Raw genomic sequence first — 11,270 nt, 5'->3', positions numbered from 1 at the left:
GGGAGGGAGGGAGGGAGGGAGGGAGGGAGGCAGGCAGGCAGTGCATTTAAGCACACTTTCAACTCCCAGCATTACTGCCTCACTATGAAATTACTAGACATAAGCCCAGCAACAGTGTCTGTACCTCAGCGGGAATGTCCCCATCTCCCTGGACCAGCATTTCTCCTGTCCCTTGACCTTCTGTTTCATACTCATGACCGTCTTCTATCACATAAAATGTACTCTACTTACTGTTCACCTCTTAATGACAAATAGGAAGGTGGGGCTTTTTTTTCCCTCTAGTTTGTTCCCTTACACATCTCTGGGGCCTACAGCACAAACTGGCACATGGCTGGTTGTGTTTTATGTTAGATGAACAACTGAATGTAAGCATTCTGCCATTTTAACTTAGTTTCTTTCTAATACTTGAAGCTCTTCTCACATTCCCAGGAAGTTCCTGAAGATGGAGTTCCGACTGGCTTCCTACCCACTACTGGCGAAGCACTGCTTGCTATCTGATAACTGAGGCTTGATTTATCTCTTACCCAGAAACATCTAATCCCCTTCCTTGTGGATGTATCTCACTACCCAGGTGGACTCTGGCAGGAGCTGCAGCCATTCCCTGGCACAGTTCTGAACACTTCATAAAGCCTGTTCTCTGATGGGCTTAGTGTATACTTCCGAAGTGTTCAGTTTATCCAAGTCTGAGGTTTTCAGAGTGCAGAGGCAGGAACAGGTCATGTGAGGTAGCACCCCTCACTCCCAAGGAACAGATGAGAAAGATATAGCATGGGTCCTGCTGGCCTATAGCTGTGCTTGTAATTATGCTGTTTAGATGTAAATGCATCTTCCCAATGTGCTTAAGCGAAGTTCCTCTTGGCTTAAATATTCCCTCTGAAACTTTCGGACTATTAATTTCCTCTGAATGAATGGTTTTAAAAATCTTAAACTTTGGGCCCAATAACAGAAAGTCATTAAGGGTTTGACTCACAGTGTATAAACTGGGGGTGTGTGCATGCGTGTGTATGTATTAAACAACTGCTCATCCCAGTAATAGGGCTTTCTTTAAAGGGGCTCATGAGAAATTCTACAGGGTGTATGAGCAGAAACAGGGTCCTCTGCCACTCTTAAGTTTGAAAGTACTTTACCCAATATGAGTGACCATAAAGAGGCTATTTTTAATATGTGGATTTACTGTTTGATACCTGTAAAGGAAAATCCCATTAGAAGGAGGTAGGGGAACTTTTTTTCATCAATTAGTGATCAGTGGGAAAGGCCAGCTGCCCCTCCTGCAGCACAAACTGCCCAATATTTCAATAGAAATCACTGGGTTTTGTTGCCTGCTTTTCCTGAGAAGAAAATTGGATGAACTAGCAGCAAACGAAGGCGACCTCTAAAAAGCCTGTGTAGCTTCCTCTGGATAATAGCTAAAACCACTTGACCGCTTACTGTGTGTCAAAAGCCAGGCTGGCTGTCTTGCATGCACCACGTCACCTACCTATCACAAGAACCCTGTGGAGCAGGTAGTCTTTCTCTCACCCATCATTTCACAGACGAGAAGGAAATGCAGAGCGCAGGTAATTTCTCCAGTTACCCAATGGAGAACAGCAGAGGATGGATGCTAGGGAGTGACCCTGAAGCTACCCAGTGGAATCTGGGTCACCATACTAGAGACACACAGTCATGGTGACAACCTGCTGTGGAGCCTGCCTGGTGCCTACCTATCAGCAAATGAATGAATGAATTTAGAAAATTTGGTCCCTGACACCCCCCCCCCATGTGTGTGTTATTTAATCATAAAGTAAATCATTTGCATGTTAACGAAAGGAATTCGAACATTACTGTATTAAATGAGATTAAGCCAAAGTCAGAAAGACACATACCACGTTTTCTCTAGTACATGGTCCCTAGATGTCATATACACATATAAAATTCTTATGCGTCTGTGACATAAAAAGAGAAACAATAATAGCTGGATAAAGGAAGGACATGGGGGGGGAGGGGTAAATATAGCTAAATCACATGACACACTTGAATGGAAATATCTTTTGAAGCCTATCACTGTGTAAAATGACTACATGCTAACTTAAAAACAACAACAACAACAACAACAACAACAACAAAGTCCTCATCAGCCAGCCAGTGGTGGCGCACACCTTTATAATCCCAGCACTCAGGAGGCAGAGGCAGATGGATCTCTTGAGTTTGAGGCCAGCCTGGTCTACAGAGTCCCAGGACAGCCAGGGTTGTACAGTGTCTTGAAAGAAAGAAACAAACCAACCCCCTCATCTTACCATCTTACCTCCCTGCCTCTTTTATACACTCCTCAAACTATCACGACCCTTCCTCTTGTGACTTTACTGGGCATACGTCAGAGGCTACAGATCTCTGGTCAGTATATCTGAACATTTCCAAGATTATACATGATTACATGCTGCTGTTGAAAGTAGTACCTCTTTCTGATGATGACACACTCTTATTTAAATTTTCTGTAATTTTTATCACCTACTACCATCTTTTCAATGGGCCTAAACTGAAATGTTATACCTTGTCTGGGACCATGAAAATGTCCTCTACTTTTCAGGGAGACATGAGAGAGAGAGAGTACCCATATCCTTCTCAAGCTCTTAGTTTCATCACTGGGTCTCTCAGTGAGATCACAACCCTAGGGTTCTTGTTAAGCGCTTCCTGGGTGGACTGCGGCACTCAACGTCAGAATTTCAACACTGGTTCCGGTGAAGACTGGATGGTTCTGAGGATATGTATTTGCTGGGGGAGAAGATGCAGAGAAAGGGAAACTGCAGAGAGGGGAAAAGCATAAACGGGGGAAACAGCAGCAAATTCAAAGGTCCTCAACAGGGCTAGAGAGATGGCTCAGAGGTTAAGAGCACTGGCTGTGTGTAATTCCAGAGGACTGGGGTTCAATTCCTAATACCCACATGGTAGCTCACAACTGTCTGTAACTCTTGTTTCAGGGGGATCAGACACCCTCGCACAAACATACATGAAGTCAAATCACCAATGTACATAAAATAAAAGTAAATACATTATTTTAAAGACGGTCCTCAAGATACCCACTCAGCATTTACAATGCAACATCTCACTGACCAGCCTACACAGGAGGAAGACGAGATGGATGGAGAAGGGGGAAGAGAGACATCCCAACAGCTCAGCGTGGAGAACACCAGTGGGGGTGCGGGGAGAAGAACTGAGACTTCATCTTGCTACAGATCCATTTTGACTGACAGGTTGGACCATCTGAGCAGAACCACACAGCAGTTTGGAGTGACTCAGAACAGGGCAATCACCCTCTAGGCCCTGAGCCTCCAGGCAGACTAGAATGAGAAGGACTGGGCTCCAGCCCTGTGCTCTCCCCAGCAGGTCACCTAAGGCCCCTTTCCCTGTCTTCGATGCTTAGTTGAAGTGCGGCCACGGTCTAGCTGACACGATTCGAACTGTAACCCACAAACCTTGAGCTCCACGCTGAACCTGCACTGTGGCTGCTGCTCCTGTCCCTTTCATCCTTCCATATCCTATTTTTAAGTTATTTCTGTTGCTTTTAATGTTAACATTATGCTCTCAATTCTGAAGTACTCAAAATGTCTTTTTGAGTCATCAGGAGATGAGTCACTACATATCATCCCCACACTATCCAAGTGTCTGTCAGTAGAGTTCGGAAACAGACCTACTAACCGCCAATGCTCACACCAATTTCTATGTATAACGGTAACACTGTTGGGCTAAAGAAGACACACCATGCAACCCTCCAAAGGGAAAATATACAAGAAACCCAAGTAACCTATATGTGATTGCATTTAGATGAAATCTAAGAACAGATCAAAACTAACCTATTAGATAAGAAATTGGATCGGAGATCATCCTTGGCCCAGATAGCTTTGTGCCAGGTGGTTCTGAGTTGTGCATTTCTCTGGACATATATAGTAAGCAAGCAACAGATTCAAAGAAATAAGGACCAAAAGGACCAGCAAGGACCAAAAGGTGTGAAAGAAAGCTAGCCAGCCACTGAAACTGTGCAGCACATGCTGTTTCCTGTGGGGAGAATATTAATTACATTTCTATTAATGTGACCAGAGAGCCAGCTCCTGAGTTTGCTTTACTTTAGGCAAGACTTTCTCTCTCTCATGAGACCATGGCTGTATGCTAATATAAAAAATCATTTTCTATAAATCACAAGCTTGCTGGAAAGCATCTGAGGATACCCCCGGAATAATTCATGAAGGATACTCTGCATCTAAATGGACACTTTTGATCAGAATCTTGCCCTGTGGGTACATGGTAAATACAGTCACCTGGTTAATGCCTGAACCCCTACTTTTTTACTATTTGAACTCTGCCTCAATGGGCATGCAGACTGGGGGAAAGAAAAGCAAGAAAATGCTGAGCCAGAGACAAAGTTGGGAAAGCCCCAGGTGAACACTGCCTCCTCCTTAGGACTCTAGCTGGTTCATCTGTGAATTTGTTTCAACACATTTTTCTCTTCCTGGAGCAACAGGGCCAGCTGTCAGATCAGTTTCTTTCTTTTTCTCCTCAGTGTTCTGTAATCTTTCTTTGATCAGTTTGACATACTGCAGTATGGCTCCACTGGATACATACAAAGAGTGGCCATATACAAACTTGCTCCAGAAGTAATTACACTACTAAATCAGGAAACATAATGAGATGTGCAGAGTGCCCACTTCCACCCCAAACCTAATAATGTCAGCATTACTGAAGCACCCTTTGGTCCCAGTTTGTATCAAGTATGTATTAATAGCTTTCTAAAACGCTACTGACCAATTAAATGTCTGTATAGTCGTTAGCACTTACACACAAAAGTTTCCTTCTTTACCAGGCGATGAGGCTGGGTGGGGGTGAGCAGTAATGACATTCAGCCCATACACATCACTTAACAGCAGACTAGTGAATCAACATTAAGGGAGGCAAGGTTTCCAGGACAACAATCAATTGCCAGCTCATTCCAGGCTACGTACAGACCCCTAGGCACATCAATTCCGAATTTGCCCTTTGCCCGGCTAGAAAGATATTCTTTTAATTTCTATTTTTCAGATAAAAAGTTCTTCCTACTTCAACATTGATTTTTCACTATTTATCCGTCTAAGTTTAAATTTTCCAATGCTCAATATTCTGCTTTCTAGTTCCTATCAAATTATTTCTTTAATTTATTTCTTCTTACTTATATAGATCAGCAAAGACCTTTCCCAGGACAACGGGCAAACTGAAAAGCCCTCTCAACTATCCCCTATCCAAAGTTTTAAGCCAGAGAAGTCAGCAATACCACTTTCCCCGCTCAGCTTTAGAGAAGATGGGCTTTAATGAAAATTTCACTATTTATAAAACACCTTCACAGAAATCATGTTTCACGCATAACCAGAACATAGCAAAGTTACCAAATGTGTAGTTATGTAGTCAAACAAAAGCCAGAGGTGGTAGCTCACACCTTTCGTCCTAGTATCCTAGAACTAGGAGGCAGAGGCAGGTGGATCTCTGTGAGTCTGAGGCTAGCCTGGTCTACACAGGACAAGCCAGAGCTATATAGTGAGATCCTGTCTCAAAAAAACAAACCAAACTAACGGAGAGACAAAAACAAAAACAAACCCCACAAACAGAAAAGACGTCCTAAACATAGGAGGTTGGAAATGTCCATCACAGCTCTCTTAACCCAGGTGTGAGGCGCACGGACGGATTGGTTAAAAATGTATCAGTCTGGCCCTGTGTGGCAGTGGACATCTTTAACCCAAGCACAGAGGAGGCAGAGGCAGGCAGTTCTCTTCCAGTTCAAGGCTACCATGGTCTAAGGAGTAAGTTCCAGGCCCAGGGCTGTTACATAGAGCAAGGCAGACTCTCGGAAAACAATCATTCAATTTTCTCATTGAAACTGTGCTTGTTTAGAGGAGGGGGGCAGAGGGTTGAGGTTAATCAAACAACAAAATACACTTGAAGCCACAAACTCTTACAGCTGAATTCTATTGAAGACTGTAAACACCTGAAATTTGTTTGTCTGTCCCCTGCCCCAACTCCCGTTAAAAAAGAAAAGAAAAGAAAAAAGAAAAAGAAAAAAAAAAAGCTAGACACAAATAACTAAAACCAACCTTCTTTAAGGCTAACTAACCTGAAGGGTATATACCTCCTGCTCTTACATGCAGAAACAGACTCCATGTACTTCACCAGGTCACTATGAGGCGCAATGAGGAATAACAGGAAAAGAGCCCTCTCTGCGTATGTCCAGAAAGCTTTCTATTCTTGAGAAGATTTAAAATAACATTAAAGCGACTTTGGAGAAAGCCCATGAAATTCAGCCTTCAGTTCAGAAACAGGCCTATGGGATAATTTGTGGTGCCATCTGGGATCCAGACAGCCTCATCAACAAAAGGGAAACTTGTGAGATCATCCAAATCTACAATTCACATACATTTCTACATCTGGACTGAGTTAATCTTTTCTTGGTACTGGCTTTCATGTAATAAAATAATTGTTTGCAGGTTTTATTTAAAAAAAAAAAAGGAAAGGAAAGAAAACACGGCTTTAGAAATCAAAATGTAAAACATCCAATTTGAAAACTACAAAGAATTCCTTTATCAGAAAGTTAGTTGTGAGACAGGAGTCATTTACACAGAACTCTTAAAGACGGAGGGCTCAGTCCAAAACAATTCTATTTGAAACCTGCATTCCAAGCGACTGCCACCAAAGGCTACACAGCCCATTATGTCATAAGTTCTGAAAGCCAAAAGCTTTATAAGCATAGTTAAATGTGGAATGGTCTCCAACAGCCCCCAATTCAGCCAACCCAGTTGAATGGCAGATTTTTTAAAAACCTGTATAGCACACTGGCATTTTGTTTTTAAAAGGAGGGCTTCCAGCCTGCCCGTGTTGCTTTCGGGTATTTTCGTGTAAAGCTCGGGGTATCTCAAATCTACACCCTCAGACTATCTGTAACTGATGTCTTACCCCTGCTAATCCCAAAAAGGAAGCGATGGAAAAGACAGAAAGATTTTCCAGTCTCAAAATGTTTTGAGCCCTACAAAAACTGCTATTAGTGTGGCCCATGGGGTCTGTCTGATCACAGGTATTTCTGTAAGCAACTCAAAGCTGGTAGGTGGGCGGGGAAAGGGGGGGAGTTCTTATTACAGTCAGTCCGCTTTCTGGAGAAGATATCCTGCAGATAACTTGATATAGGATATTCCCTGGGGGACCCTCTCCATCCAATAATCTACCAGAGGTCTCCTTTACTATAAAATATTAAGTCAGTATGTTTATAAACATACCCTCCCCTTAAAACCCTCACATTTCCATGTCAACCACCTCCAGTTGTGGAGTATTCTCATTCTTAACGTAAAACTATAATTTCTCAAAACCACACCCAAGGAAAATGATTAGGTGCTAGAAGTTTTACTACAAAGGACCGAAGCAAAAGGCAGCTGTTTTCCTGCTCCTTTCTGCTCTCTTCCCCTCCCCCACTCTCCATCCTGCAAGCCATTTGTAGGTCTTGGCTGTTAAAACTTTCTACAGCACTCTCAATACTCTAGATTCGGGATAAGAGAAAACAAACAAACAAAAAACTCTTTTTGTCCTCTCAACAAAGTCGGGCCTAAATTTATGCACTGCTCTTACGAAAACTCAAAAGTCGCAGGCTTTTTAAATGACAGATGTAGTACGGAAAATTTTCCCCACAGAGTTTTTGATGCTGTGAAATATCAACTCCCTGAAACCACAGAAAGGAAATGACTTACATTCTTGGAAAATGAAGCCACTAGCAGTTTTCTCCAAAAGCATTCTCTAATCCCCAAACTACACACTGTGGCAACAGAGGGCATTTCGTGCAAAAACTAAATGTAGGTAGATGCTTCGAAAACCGGTAAACAAACACCACTCGGTCCAAAGAAAGGAGGGAATCATGCGTGGAAAATCTGGCAAGGTACGCTTTCCCTTCCACGTTCAAACGCGCCGAGAACCCTTGCACAAGTTTTCCTTCCTCACTGTGGGCACTACACAGCTCCCGGGGAGCAATGCTAGCAAAACATACTGGCCGCTTATATAAATAAATAAACAAATCCCCAAAAGGTGTAAGGGGGCCACTGAGCCAGTATTTCTTCCGACACTAGCCACACAGCTACACGGTCTGGAAATTGTTCCAACTTTTATCTCAACCTTAAGTGTGCTTGCTTTGACAGCTTTCCATCTATTCCTGCCTTTAAGAAAGTGCTCCACCATTAGGCTAAGCCATTCTAGAACTCGGAGTGTTGTTTAAATCCTGTAGACTTCACTTGGGTGGCTCCGAGCTGTCCACATCCCCGCTTTCCCGGATGGGAAGCTAGTGGTCTCCTTTACCTGGTGGTGTTAAGTTCCTCCAGAAACCAAAATTCTGCAGGCCGCACCCGGGACTCCTGTGTCCCCAAGGCCCCCTTCAGGGTTTCCCACACTAGGAACTGGCGGGTCTACCGAACAGCCGCGCTGGGGTGCCTTCCCGAAGTGGGCTGCCCGGCCTGCGCGCACAACAGGCAATACGGCACATCGCTCGGGTACGCGGGACTCACGGCTGGTCCCAGGTAGTCACGGACGGGGCGCTACAGGCAGGCACCCTTCGAGCCAGAATCTCGGAGATCGGGGCGCTGGAACGTAGAGCCCAGCCCCCTAGCTCCGCGCTTCCCCCGCGGCCAAGGCTGCCCGGGGGCCCCCGGCCTCCCGCCCCAGCGTGGGCGAGCTCCAACTCGCGTAGAGGCGACCTGCCCGCCCGGTGCCCGACGCCCAGAGCCCCGTGAGAAAGAAGAAAGACGCCGAGAGCGGCAAAGCCGGGAATCGCACTTTAGACCAGCAGGGGGCACAGCGGCGGCCAGGGCGCGCCGTCCCAGAAAGGGGGCCAGCAGGCCGGCGCCCGCTCCCGCGCGTACCTCCAAAGTCGACAGCGCCAGGCATCNGACTCACAACCGGCGTCTGCTCCAGCGGCGCCGAGCTTACTCGCAGCTCCCAGCTCTCCTGCTGCCGCCAGACCAACACTGCAGCTGCCCCGCCCCCCGCCCCCGCCTTCCGCTCCGCCCCCTCGAGCTCACGCCCACCGCCTGCCCGAGACACGCCCTCCCTGCCCGAGGCCCCGCCCCGTCCTGGGTTGGAGGCGGAGACCAAGCAGCGGAAGAAGCGGAGAGCTGGGCGATCGCGGCTGCACGTGGAGCGCTGCCCTCCCCGTCCCGCCCCGCCCCGCCCCGGACCCAACCAAGAGTCCTGCGGAGGGGTGAAGAGACCCAGGGACCCGGGGACGCGGGGGAAGCCTTCACTCCTCTAACCATCGGATGACCGAGTTGGCTTCGGCGGGTTATATAGAGTGGACTATGCTTTGCGTGCCTTTCCCGAAGGGACAGAGGCATCGGTGCGAGGGTAATAGACTGTTGGCCCTCTCCTTCTGAATGGTCCCCTTCTCCGCTCATGCCCCCCCTCCCCATTCTCCGGCACACCCTAGCCCCTGGACGCTCCCTCACAGGCCTAGACGGGTTACCTGGGGGTGGTTGTTTTACCTGAGCTGCAGCTTAATAATTCGGAACTGGGGCGGCCCCTGCGAGAAGAGGCCGCCCCCAGTACAGGAGATTTCGTGACTTCTCTATCCTCCTCCAGTCAGGCGCCCACTTCGACCTCACGGTTTCATCCTACATGTGGGTTGTGAGTGCCGCCCAAGCCCATCCGCCCCCGCTCAGTCTGTCTCCCCAACCTCTGCTTGTGGCCCTCAAAATGATGTGTACCCTTGGTGAAGGTGGCCTGCGTGGCTGTGAGCAGTGCAAAAGACAGCCCTAGATGATTTCAATAGCCCCAAAGATCCCAAGCAGAATGGAGGGCTCTTTGCTCCTTTTGGTAGTCGGGTAAAGAAGTGAAGTTTGTTCTGCACCTATCTGGACCTGCCCGCGGTGTCTAGCAGCTTAAGTAGAGGGACCCCCCACTGCCACCCACAGAGCTACAAGCTTCTGGATGATTTGTGGATGGTGATGCTCCAGTGAGGAGGAGCTGAGTGTCTAGCTTTTTCATGTAGGTGCAGACACCTGAGGAAGAACACTTGATACCCATAGAAGCTGTATTTGAAATAGCCGATTGCTGTGATTAAACACCATGACCCAAACCAAAGCGTTTATTTCTGCATACAACTCTCAAGTCACACCGCGTCACTGAGGGAAATCAGGACAAGAACTCAATGCAGAAACTCGGCATGGCCGTGGAAAAGTACTTCTTACTGGCCAGGCTTAGCTTGCTTTATGTATGCAGGACCACCAAGCCAGGGACGGTAGCCCCTCTCCCTTCCATGTGAGCTGGGCCCTTGGTCATCAATCATCAATTCACCAAAGGTCACTGTGGTTGGGGGCACGTCCCAGTTGAAGTTCCCTCTTCCCAAATAATCTAGCTTGTGTCAAATTGATATTAAAAACTAGCCAGCCAGTCTGGTGGGTCATGGTGGCCCAGACCTTTAATCCACTCAGGAGGCAGAGGTGGGCAGGTAGATCTCTGAGTTTAAGGCCAGTCTGGTCTACAGAGTGAGTTCCAGGACAGGCAGGGCTGCACAGAGAAACCGTGTCTTGGAAACAAAACAAAATAAACAAAAGACCCCCAAACAACTCTTCAGCAGACCTTTCAATAGCCTTTCCCTTTTGGAGACTGTCAATAGTAAGTTGTTGCTGGCTTCCACGACTGTGAGCATGTACAAAAGACACATTTTTTTCTCTCTTTTTATAGTTACTCTGGATGAGTGCAAATTGGGTATTAATTGGTAATCAATTGCTGACTAATGAGATAAACCAGCATACAAATAAGAAACATATTACTATTTTGGAAAAGAGTTCCTAAATCTGATTTATTTTCAGGTTTCATATATCAGAATCTAGCAGAGAAACCCCCCCCCCCAGCATATTGTTAGAATGTGAAACATAACTGTGATTATAAAGGAATTAGGTAACCCAAAGAGCAAAGTATTTTATGGAGCTTTTTTTAAAAAAAGAAAGTATTTAAGATCGGACTTATTGTCCAGGGCTAGATTGTGGTGAAATTTACTATGTGAATTTTTTTTTCTGAATTGTAATGGTCATATTAACTGTGTGAAGACCACAACAATCACTCTTACATGATATATTTTTGTAAAGCATTTCGACCATCTTAGTCGGTTTTATAAACTTTATAAAATGCCACTTGGAAGCAGCATACAGCCAACTAAAGGGGACTGAGAAAGAATGTGTTTCTTATCACAGGATGTGTTCTTAATGTGCTCCTTACAAGGATGAATGCAGTTCTCTATGTGGTCCGGT

General features: G+C 46.0%; 1 protein-coding gene across 3 annotated transcripts in view; it reads right to left on the bottom strand.

Annotated features, from left to right (window-relative positions):
* The window catches only part of Frmd6 (FERM domain containing 6), a 76,136-nt gene extending 67,159 nt beyond the window's left edge, over window positions 1-8,977 (bottom strand). For 2 of the 3 annotated variants that reach the window (XM_021201999.2, XM_021202000.2), the window contains exon 1: window positions 8,886-8,977. The gene's annotated coding sequence lies outside the window, so the exon portion shown is untranslated. Of the gene's footprint in view, window positions 1-8,325; window positions 8,686-8,885 lie in introns of those variants that run through there. The other variant, XM_029540682.1, reaches the window with a different exon arrangement.
* Between the last annotated feature and the right edge of the window lie 2,293 nt (window positions 8,978-11,270).

The sequence above is a fragment of the Mus pahari genome, chromosome 7 (genome assembly GCF_900095145.1).
Source record: "Mus pahari chromosome 7, PAHARI_EIJ_v1.1, whole genome shotgun sequence".
In the NCBI taxonomy this organism is placed as follows: Eukaryota; Metazoa; Chordata; class Mammalia; order Rodentia; family Muridae; genus Mus; species Mus pahari.
Note: the sequence above shows the minus strand (reverse complement) of the source record. Positions and strands in the feature narration are given on the sequence as shown.